The following is a 12,447-nucleotide window of genomic DNA, read 5'->3' as shown; positions in this document are numbered from 1 at the left end:
AGCCACGCCTCCACTCTATCTCCCACGGGTTGTAAATGAGAGGATCGACGGTCGGGATGGTGAGGGTCGTTGGATGTGATTTTGTAAATTCAGAGAATTTTGTAAATTTGGGGTGAAAACTAAATTCGGGTCGCGCTTGTAAATTCAGTCGCCCCTAGGAATTCAAACCCACAACCTCACCATAGCCAACAAGTGCCCTAACAACCACGCTCGCGTGTGTTTATTGAAACATACGGCATTTGGAATCTTCATATGTAAATGTGGGCTGTTTGTAAATTCGGATTGCGCTTGTAAATTCTGAGCACCGCCACATCCAACGACCCACAATAGGCATGTCCCGCGATATGAATGCCCACCCTTGCCTACTTGACCTACTTGCTCTATTGTTCCATTCGTTAATTAATTTCACGACAAGATTCTCTCGACATCTTAAGTTCTAATGCTAAGGGCTCAGTTGCAGTCGATACACGCGGTCCACTCTGCCTGGTGTGTTGTGCAAACAACCCCCTCCCCCCTTGCTTGTCTCGACTACCGACCTGCACAACTACACACTTACAAACAACAACCCATGCTCTCCGACCTGTGATCTACTGTACTCCTCCTCGGCCAGTCAAGAGGACACTCGTGTGCTGAGAGAGAGAGAGAGAGAGAGAGAGAGAGAGAGAGACTGATATTTAACATTAGCCGAGGGAAGATGATGGATCAAAAATTCTCTCTCTCTCTTTCTCTCTCTCTCTCTCTCTCTCTCTCTCTCTCTCTCTCTCTCTCTCTCTCAACCTACAGCCCAATCCTCCTCTCGGATGCATAGCGGCACCCCATGTTTTGCCAAAGTCCTCTTCTGCCAGTCATGACGACGACAGAAAAACTCTGCGTGAAAAAATTCCCTCAAGCTGGCAGCGCTAAAAAAATCCCCCGTTGCTTGGCTCGTCACGCTGACAGATGGAATCTCTCTCTCTCTCTCTCTCTCTCTCTCTCTCTCTCTCTCTCTCAAAACGACGTGCTCAGCTCGATACTCGGTCGTAGATTCCCAAAATGCACTTCAAATTTTTCAAAATTCGGTTTTGAGATTAAATTTCTCCAAAATTAAAAAAAGTTCTAGCTTTTCATTACAAGATGCCAAAACTAGAGTTGGTTATGCAGGCCTTGAATACGAATTGCTTCATTATTTATAAACAGAATTTGCCCTTTTTTGTGAGGCAGTTTGTGACAAATAATATGCTAAGCACTTAAAAACAAATCTCGATTGTCAAAAATGAATAAAAACTAGAAAATCCTGAAAAATCCAACCAGAACAGATACAAGGGTATTCGGGAATTTTTGAAATCTGAGGGGTATTTTGGGAATTCCTACAAATTAGAGGGGTATTTTGGCAATTTCTTATTAAAAAAACGATCTCATCCACGTGCAATTCTTATGCGAACTCCTCCCTACCCCCTTTGTTTTTCATTAAGTTTATCTTTTATCCAAACTTTTAAATAAGCATCTTCAGTGATTCCCTCTAAAAAGAAATGAAAAAGTCGTTTTGGGCACCCTTTTTTTTTTTAACTACCTGCCGGGTCTAGAACCACAAAATTCAATTAATTTGCAATGAAGATTCTCTTCGAATCTTGTAAATTCAAAAGGAAAACAATTGTAGCCCTAGTTCGCGCACACGAATGCTCCACTGTGTCTTGTACAATGCTCACCATTGATCTCTCTCTCTCTCTCTCTCTCTCTCTCTCTCTCTCTCTCTCTCTCTACGAGCTTCTCGTGCCACTGTGCCACATAGCAACTTTGTTTCTCTCTGCCTCCATGCTCCTGGCATCTCTCCCTCTCACCTCCACGGCCTCCTCCGGAGTCCAAACCTGTTGACCTCGTTCCTCACCATGGCTCCATTTTCATGGTCGTCGCATGTTGAGCAACACGTGACATAGACCCCCCCCCCCCCCCCCCCCCCCCCGACACACACGGACATCTGCAGGTGCGAACTCGAAGCAGCAGGATAGATGGACATGCGCCTTTGTGTCCCCTATGAACCTGCGCGCGCGCACACACACACACACACACACAAATAGAGAAGTCGCCTTGTGCACCCATCTACGATCCAACCTCACCACCCTCCTTTTCCATCATTGTCTGGTCGCCCCCTGTTACACTTCGCCACTCCCTGGGCATATAACTTTGTGGCTCTTTGCTTCATGACCATGGAACTCCATCTGCCGCCGCAGCCCTACTCTCACATCAAACCATACATTAACAATGGAAATGACCAGCGTCTCTACTTTCCTCTCGATGCAGACGACAGCTACCCTTGCACCTTCCCTCTGTCGATTCTCATTTGTGCCGCAAGAGAGAGAGAGAGAGAGAGAGAGAGAGAGAGAGAGAGAGAGAGAGAGAGAGAGAGAGAGAGTGTGTGAGTTGTGTCCTCTGTGTGGCTCTACATAGTGCAGAGAAGCCCTTGCACAATGTTTCGCATGAGAGAGAGAGAGAGAGAGAGAGAGAGAGAGAATCACTATTGTCTAGCATCAGAGAGAGAAAGAAGGGCAAGTTGGGTTGTCCATGTGTGCTCGCTTCCAAAACGAAAAAGACAACTCTTTATTTTATAAATAAAGCTTCATTCGGTGCCGCCTATTCTACTGGTTCTATAGTAAAAGAAATTCATATTAATTTCTCATTCTCCCAAGTGCCAGCTCCCCATTTTTTAACTTCAAACTAAATCAGAATCTCCTTTGATTCCACTTAATTAGACCCCAAAAAAGTAGTTTTGGCCACCTACTTTTGAGTGTGTTAGCTCACTTGACTAGAAGAAAAGCTTCAAAATTCTCCTAATTGTGGATGGGTTCAAAGCCCCATATTGTTTTTCTTTTCTTTTCTTTTTTTTTTGGGGGGGGGGGTGCTTCATGGTAAATAAGAGAGAGGGAAGGAATCTACTTGGGGTATCAAGGGAAATAATAAAAGTAGAGCGGGTAAGCATCCCAATATATATTGGAAAAAGGGCTTGAATCAAGGGTATCTTTACCTAAGATACCCTTGATGATGCTTTTTGAACCGAAGAGAAAGGGGAGCGCTTGGCCAGGTGTAGGATAGAGAGAGAGAGAGAGAGAGAGAGAGGGAGAAAGATATATTTTTTCTTTCTCCTCCCTCTTCGTGTTGCAGGCTCGGACAGAGGAGAGGAGAGGTCTGACTCGTGAAGCGTGAGAGTAGGCACAAAGGCAAGGCTCTGGCGCTCTCTCTCTCTCTCTCTCTCTCTCTCTCTCTCTCTCTCTCTCTCTCTCTCTCTCTCTCTCTCTCTCTCTCTCTCTGTGTGTGTGTGTGTGTGTGTGTGTGTGTGTGTGTGTGTGTGTGTGTGTGTGTGTGTGTGTGTGTGTGAGCCAGGGTCTGTGGACCTGTGGTGCAAGCTTGAGAGCGCAGAGCGCGCTTTTACTTCTCCCTTGCTCTGTTCATCGTTTCTAAGGGAGCGCAAGGTGCACGTGAGGCACTCAAATTTTGACCTGAAAACCGGGAGAATTTCAAGTTTCCCCTTATTGTTTTAGAACGAGTTGCATAAAAAAAAGCTTACTACTTTTTAGATGGCTTTTTGGGATACAACTTTGGTTGACCCCAAAGATCAACATAAAACTGCCTTTGCAATTGAATGGGGTATTTTTGCCTATCAGGTTATGCCTTTTGGGTTAACTAATGCTCCTTCCACCTTTCAAAGATTGACGAGCCATGTTCTCAAGGAATATCTTTGGAATTTCTTGGAAGTATATATGGATGATCGATGTGTATATTCATCAATCCGGGCTGATCATTTTGAACACCTCAAAAGGGTATTCAAAAAATGTAGACTTTATAAGATTTGCTTAAATCCTGAAAAGTGCACATTTATGGAAAGACAAGAAAAAATTCTTGGACATATAGTGTCTAAAAATGGCATATCTACTGATATGGATAAAATTCATGTTATTGTTGAATTGCCTAGACTGACAACAGTCAAAGGGGTTCAGGCTTTCATGGGACATTGTGGATATTACTGACAATTCATTTACATGAACGCTATAATTGCAAAACCCATGTACAGCTTAATTACACTCTTTGAATGGACTGATGAGTGTTAAGAATCCTTCATGAAGCTAAAGCAAGCTCTCACTTCAGCCCCAATATTAAAAGCACCAGATTGGAATAAGATATTCCAAATATATGTAGATGCTTCCAATTTTGCCATTGGGTGTATACCACCTCAGCCAGGAGACGAAAAAAATGATTTTCCTATTTCTTATGCTAGTAGACAGTTGAATATAGTAGAGAAAAACTATACGACCATCAAAAGGAAAGGATTAGGAACAACTATGCCGTAAAAAGTATAGACATTATCTATTAGCTAACAAATTTGTGTTCTTTGTGGACCACCAAGCCTTATTGTACTTGGTCAACAAGCCATGCAACACCTGAAGAATAGTGAGATGGTTCATTATTCTTTTGGAATTTGATTTCACTGTAATTGTGAAAAAGGGCACCACTCACCAAAGAGCAGATCATTTATCAAGGATTATTTCAGGAGAACCACCGAAAGGAGTAGACGATGATCTACCAGATGCATATTTGTTCTCCGTGGAAATAATACCCCGATGGTCAGAAAATATGGTTTCATTGATGACCGTAGCTCAAGTGGATTCGCAAATACCACTTCTTATTACAACCAAATTAATTGGGCAATCGTCTATGTATCAATTACTAGCTGGAACGCTACACAAAAGAAATCGAGATGGAATATTGCTTTTGTGTATTAATCCTGAAGAGAAAACCCAATAACTAAGTCAAGCACGTATTACCATAGTGGGACTTCACTTTGCGGAAGACCAAACTATGCAATGGATCTTGAGACTTGGAGTATTCTGGCCAACCATGAGAAGTGATGTTCACTCATTTGTACAAAAATGTCCTTAATGCTAGAAACAAGCACCCATACCTCATGTGACATTGTTCCAAATATCACTCGTTACTAAGTGGAGTAACTATCTAGTTACTTACTTATCAAGCCAAACATTTCCTGAGGATATGAGTAAATGCCACCAAAGAGCAATTGAAACTGAAGCAAGAGACTATGCTCTTATTGGAAACCAATTGTATTAAAGAGGGAAGGATCAACATCTACGTCTTTGTGCAAATACATTCCCATAATAGAACAAGCACATGCTTGATTAGCTGGAGGTGACTTTTCTAGTGAAACCACCACGAGAGCGATCTTGATGGCAGGGATATGGTGGCCAACACTTTTTACAGATGCCAAAGAATACGTTCGAAGGTGTGATGCATGTCAACGAGCAAAAATGCCAATCCGTGTAGATAGCATGCCTTTAAGACCAATGATGGGGGCTAGAGCTTTTGTAAAATGGGGTATAGATTTTGTCGGGACAATACAACCACTGGCTTATAGAACCTAAGCTCAATATATCATTGTAGCTACGGACTATTTGACCAAGTGGGCAGAGGCTAAGGCAACCCAAAAGAATGATTCCAGAACCACAGCCGCATTCTTGTATGAGAATGTGTTCACAAGATATGGACTGCCAATAGAAATTGTCAATGATAGGGGAACTCATTTTCTCCATGAGGTAATTGAGTATCTGCTTAATGAATTTATGGTCATCCATAAGAAATCCGCTCCCTATCATCCACAAGCAAACGGACAAGCTGAGCACACGAATAAAATTCTTAGCTCGGTATTAACTAAAGTGGTTAGTTCAGGACGGACCGATTGGGAAATTAATCTCCATGCGTCTCTATGGGCTTATAGAGTTTCATTCAAGACCACTTTAAATGCTACACCCTTTAACCTTGTTTATGGTTTTGATGCCATACTGTCGATAGAATTTCTATTGCCGATATTAAGGGTAGCTAAGGATCTTGAGTGGACCGGACATGAATTGTCAGAGAGGCTTGAATATTTAGAAATTCTTGACGAGCAAAGGCTAACAGCTGTAGCTCACATCTATGCACAAAAGCGAAAATAAAAACAATTTTTGATTCCCATATAGTCACTAAAATCTTCAAAAAAGGGGACTTATTTTTAGTCTACTCCCCGTCTATAAGCGTCACAGGAGAAACTTAAGGGATCTACAGTGGATGTTCAATCCACCGTTGATCCCATCTTTGGGTATCAAAAAATTAAGGCCCCCAGCTGCCCGCTTGACCTCGCCACCTCCCGCTCCACACACGCACTACCTATCCAACCCAGCTGTCGCGATTGCTTGAAAGGTATGTAACCGTAGTACTATATAACTCTGTCCCCCCAAGTGCGTCGATCCAATGGCCCAAAGCCCTCCCCGCCCCGTCGATAACGCGCCAGCCGTATATCCCTTGAGTTAGACCCCGTGTCATTTATAGGAGGGGGGGGGGGGGGGGGGGGTATTGTTTTTTTTAATAGTTAAGGGCACCTCAAAGGGTACTGTGGGCTTGTAGCCTAGTGGTTAAGGTTGACCTTTATACTCTCTACGTGATGAGGTCAAATCCCACCCATTAGAAATGGTTTTAAATCGTGAGTCGAATGGAGATGCTAATTGGAGATGCTAGAGCATCTTAGGACCCAGTAGTACGTATTAACATAGTAGAGCGAGTAGTAGGTGGAACAAGTATGTCTCTTTTTATTTTTTATCAAAAAACCGATAGAATACTAACCTAAAAGATGTCGCTTTCAAGTTTTATCTTCTTGCATCTATGACAAAATGTGCGTTTTTCTTCCAATCTATCTTTGTGCGTGCTACACATACAGTGTGGCCTATGCATGGCTCTCTCCCTCTCTCTCTCTCTCTCACACACACATACACACACTCATATGTCAAAGAGATAGATAGTCATGAGGCTACAGTCCAAACAAGAGAGAGAGAGAGAGAGTTGTGTCTGCGCGTCCTCACCATAGCCCCTCATTGCTCCCCCATCCCCCATCCCCCTCCCTCCCCCTCAGCAAACTCTCTTAGCTCGCACTCCTTGTCTATTGTCTCCCTATTGGCCTATCTTCCTCCATCTTTCACATTAAGATGTAGAAATTTTCTCATGTAGGAAAACGGAGACTTTTTCAGTGTTTTTCATACGATGTGTAATATCATGAGCTTTTGCACGAGAGGCACCACATACCTAGCTAGGTAGGATTGGGGGCAGGGGACCACCGGCCCCGAAGCTCATGATGTTGGAGTAAGTCACAATGTGGGAATTATTGTGAGAATTTGTCCAAAACTTCTTGTGAATTGATGAGTGGGGGTCCAAAAAAAGAAACACAAAAACAACCCAAAAATTGCACACCAATCTGAAAAACGAAGGTCCAAACAGCAAGCTAATACCTCTCAAAAAATATAGATTGTTACTCTCTAGGATCATTGTTGAAAAAAACCGGGTCTAGTGTATTTTAATCGGTTGAAATTGTAAAATCCCGGTTAGATTTTGAGCTTGCCTGTAAGAAGACCGGAAAATTTACACAAGTTTTAGTGTTATTACTGACAAAAGCATCAAATTTTGACCTGAAAACCGGGAGAATTTTAAGTTTCCCCTTATTGTTTTAAAACGAGTTGCATAAAAAAAGCTTACTACTTTTTAGATGGCTTTTTGGGATACAACTTTGGTTGACCCCAAAGATCAACATAAAACTGCCTTTGCAACTGAATGGGGTATTTTTGCCTATCAGGTTATGCCTTTTGGGTTAACTAATGCTCCTGCCACCTTTCAAAGATTGACGAGCCATGTTTTTAAGGAATATCTTTGGAATTTCTTGGAAGTATATATGGATGATCGATGTGTACATTCATCAATCCGGGCTGATCATTTTGAACACCTCAAAAGGGTATTCAAAAAATGTAGACTTTATAAGATTTGCTTAAATCTTGAAAAGTGCACATTTATGGAAAGACAAGAAAAAATTCTTGGACATATAGTGTCTAAAAATAGCATATCTACTGATATGGATAAAATTCATGTTATTGTTGAATTGCCTAGACTGACAACAATCAAAGGGGTTCAGGCTTTCATGGGACATTGTGGATATTACTGACAATTCATTTACATGAACGCTATAATTGCAAAACCCATGTAGAGCTTAATTACACTCTTTGAATGGACTGATGAGTGTGAAGAATCCTTCATGAAGCTAAAGCAAGCTCTCACTTCAGCCCCAATATTGAACGCACCAGATTGGAATAAGATATTCCAAAAACATGTAGATGCTTCCAATTTTGCCATTGGGTGTATACCAGCTCAGCCAGGAGACGAAAAATTTGATTTTCCTATTTCTTATGCTAGTAGACAGTTCAATATGGTAGAGAAAAATTATACAACCATCAAAAGGAAAGGATTAGGAAAAATTTATTCCATAAAAAAGTGAAGGAGTACGAGCGGAAGTGTGACGCGAGAGAGAGTGTGAGAAGAAGAGCACGACGATATGGTGAACTCGCTCTACTGTAATGTGTATAGCATAGTGAGTTCTTATTAGGTTTTTACAAAAGAATATGTGTACATACCTGGCGGCCCGCCCACTTACCTGGGCGACCACATTGGGCTTTATACCCCAAAAACCTCCCACTTAAAGTCCAATGTGGTACTTTAAGTGTGAGAGAAGCTACTATACAAGCTAATATACAAGAGATGTAGAGAAGTGATGTACTACCCTACACCTAAATGCTTGCGAAAGTGCGCAAATCTCTCTGAGGGAAGTCCTTTTGTAAGTAGATCAGCAGGATTTTCTGTGGTGTGAACTTTGACAAGCTGAATTTGCTTATCCTCGAGCATTTCCCTAATGAAATGATACTTCACATCCACATGCTTTGTCTTTGAGTGATAAATTGGATTGTGAGCCAGTTGTATAGCACTCTGACTATCACAATATAACATGGGCATCTCTTCTTTGATTCCCAAATCTGTTACTAGTCGATTAAGCCAAATTGATTCTTTGCATGCCTCTGATGCTGCAACATATTCCGCCTCTGTAGTAGACTGAGTAACACAATCTTGTAATCTAGAATGCCATGATACTGCTCCACCAGCCAATGTAAAGACATACCCTAACGTAGACCTTCGGTTGTCTAAGTCACCTGCATAATCTGAGTCTGTAAAACCCTTTACACTTACCTCCTGACTCCCATAGCATATACGCATACTCTTTGTAGCTTTCAGGTATCTCAATATTCCTTTCACTGCCTCCCAATGTTTCTTGCCTGGGTTTGACATGTATCGACTTACTACTCCCACTGCAAATGCAATGTCTGGGCGAGTAGCAATCATTGCATACATCAAACTACCCACTGCAGAAGCATATGGAATCTTATCCATTTCAGCCTGTTCTTCCTTAGACACAAGAAAATCTTGTTTGCTAAGTTTCACATATGGTGGCAATGGAACACTCAATGCCTTTCCCTTCTCCATATTGAAACGTTGCAAAACCTTGTCAATATACTCTGTTTGAGATAACCAAATCAACTTCTTTGATCTGTCTCTCTCAATGCGCATACCAAGTATATGACTTGCCTCACCCATGTCTTTCATGTCAAACAATTTTGCCATCTTTGACTTCAAAGCTAAAATTTCTTCCAAGTGCTTGCCAGCAATCAACATGTCATCCACATACAAAATAAGGATCAGCCAACTACTATCCTTAGCCTTCTTTGTATATAGACAGTGATCGAACTCACTACGTTTGTAGCCTTGAGAAAGAATAAACTTGTGGAATTTATGGTACCATACCCTCGGTGATTGTTTTAAGCCATAAAGACTCTTTAACAACTGGCATACCAAATCTTCCTTGCCTTTCTCAACAAACCCTTCTGGCTGCTACATGTAAATTTCCACATCTAAATCACCATGCAAGAATGCTGTCTTGACATCCATTTGGTGCAACACCAAATCTAATATGGCAACCAATGCAAGAAAGCATCTCAATGTAGTCATCTTGACCACCGGAGAGAAGACTTCATCAAAGTCAATGCCTTGTTCTTGCTTAAAGCCCTTCGCAACAAGCCTTGCTTTGTACTTTGGCTGACTATCATGAGCGGTGATCTTATAACTGTAAACCCATTTACAAGGTAGAGCCTTTTTGCCCTGTGGTAATTTAACTAGCTTCCATGTCTGGTTTTTATGCAGAGCTCTCATCTCTGACTGCATGGCCAATTGCCAATTCCCGGAGTCCTTCATTTGCATTGCTTCCTTGTAACATGAAGGCTCATTGCAATCAGTCAACATGACATAGTTCATAGATGGAACAAACCGATCAGGAGGTCGCGTGATACGTCGAGATCTACGCAAAATAGGTGGCTCGGGCTCAGCCACAACCTCTGGTTCCAATCTATCCTCTCCTTGCTCCTCTTGAGCCCTGACATTTTGTCTTGCACGTGTAGGTCCATCTTCTTGGAAGACAACTCTTCTAATCTCCTCAACCCTCTCTGGTTTAGAATGATATTTGGATTCATTAAAGTGAACATCATTGCTGCGGATAACCTTTCTGGATTCGGGATCCCAAAGTCTATACCCCATCTCACCAGAATTACCATAGCCTAGAAAGATGCACTTTCTACTCTTTGGCTCAAGTTTGTTCCTAAATTCCTTTGGAATGTGAGTATATGCCTCACAGCCAAAGACTCTGAGATGCTTGTATGAGGGCATTTTGCCTGACCATACCATCTCTGGCACTGAATCCTTCTGCAAAACCTTCCTAGGAGATCTATTTATAAGATGAACAGTTGTTGATACAGCTTCACCCCAAAACCCATTTGGCAGCTGTGCATTAGACAACATACTTCTGACCTTCTCTTGTATGGTCCTATTCATCCTCTCAGCAACACCATTTTGAGGAGGATTGTAAGGAGCAGTAAGTTCACGTTTTATACCTTTTGACTCACAAAAGTCTTGAAAGGCCTTTGAAAAGACATTTGATACATAAATCATGTAAAGTCCTCCAGACTTTACTCCATGTGCTACTGTCATCGAACCCTTGGATATCTTCCACATGTTTTGTCCAAAAGTGGTGACGTAGCCAGCATCATCAAGTAAACCTGTGTTGATTAAGCTCTTTGTAATTGCGGGAACATGTCTCACATTCTTCAGCGTGAAAGAAGAGCCATTCTGAAACTTCAATTGAACATCTCCAACACCTAAGATCTCACATGTCTGCCCATTGCCTAGCCGAACATGATCTTTAGTGGTCACATAAGAGGTAAACCACTCCTTGTTTGGAGACACGTGAAGTGATGCCCCTACGTCTATAATCCAGTCACTCAGTGCATTTCCATCAGATGTTGTAAGAAGAGCTGAGTCCATTGTATTCTTCAAGAAGTAGATGTCTCCTGACACTAGACTGTCATCCTCTGCAACAATGTTTGTCACATTTATTTCTTGAATCTTCACTGAGGACTTGATCTTCTCACCATGGTCTTCAGCTTTCTCTTTGCCTTTTTCTGCTTTCCATTCTCTGCAGTCTCTTTTCATGTGACCCTTCTTGCCACAATGGTAGCATTCTATGTCACTCTTGCCGTTAGCACTGCGGGACTTGCTACGAGACTGATTCCTCTTTCCACCTTTGTACTTTTCTTTGGTCCTTCCCCTGACAACTAAGGCTGTTCCTTTGCCTTTTTCCATTGTATTTCTATTGGTTTCTTCAAGTAGACTTCCTTCTACACCTGCTATGTTCAAACCATCTAGAGGTGCAGAATTACTCAAAGTTGTGAGAAAATTTCAATCAAATCGACAGATGGAAGCGGGAAGCCTAAGTTAGGCCGCCAAGGCCAGCTTAACCACGAAACGTTTCAGACCCGAAACATTTCACCCCGAAACGGGGCGTTTCACCCCGAAACGTTTCACCCTTGAGAGGAGCCTCGATGAAACATATACTTGAAACACCAATTCTGGGTATATATAGTATTATATATATATGTAATAGGTGTGCACAATGCAATACACATTTGCACACATTTGTGCCAAATCTAGATCCTTGAGAGAGGGAGATATCATCATATATGATAATGTGATCAATATCGATGACATTACCTCTACTTTCTAAGATATAGACCGCTGCATAATTTAAACTGGAACAAACTAAAAGTGAGCAAAATTTAAACCTCAAAGCGACAAGAAATTACAACTTACAAAGTTACAAGTTACAACTAGTAACTACTTGCACATTCAAGTCTCAAGATTTCTGATTCATCGAACATTACTAGTAGAACTAAACAAAACAATGGATTAGATAGTGAAGTTTGAACACAATGCACATAGAATGTCAAGAACATAAGTCGATTCTCCATGTAAACAAGATGAAATCCAAACCATAATCTTGTCAAGACTCGACAAACTACATAGCACAAGATTGTAAAGAGTCAAGACTGGAGTGATGGTGTCAAAGCCCATACGGCAAACACAAAAAAATATGTCCCATGACAAAATGATAAGGTAGCATGAAAAAATATGCAAATCTGAGCGGTAGTGAGTCGCTCCTCTAGACTCAAAAAGAGA

The sequence above is a fragment of the Adiantum capillus-veneris genome, chromosome 12 (assembly GCF_014529385.1).
Source record: "Adiantum capillus-veneris isolate H3 chromosome 12, ASM1452938v2, whole genome shotgun sequence".
Lineage (NCBI taxonomy): Eukaryota > Viridiplantae > Streptophyta > Polypodiopsida > Polypodiales > Pteridaceae > Adiantum > Adiantum capillus-veneris.
The sequence above is the reverse complement of the archived record's forward strand: the minus strand, read 5'-3'. Positions refer to the sequence as shown.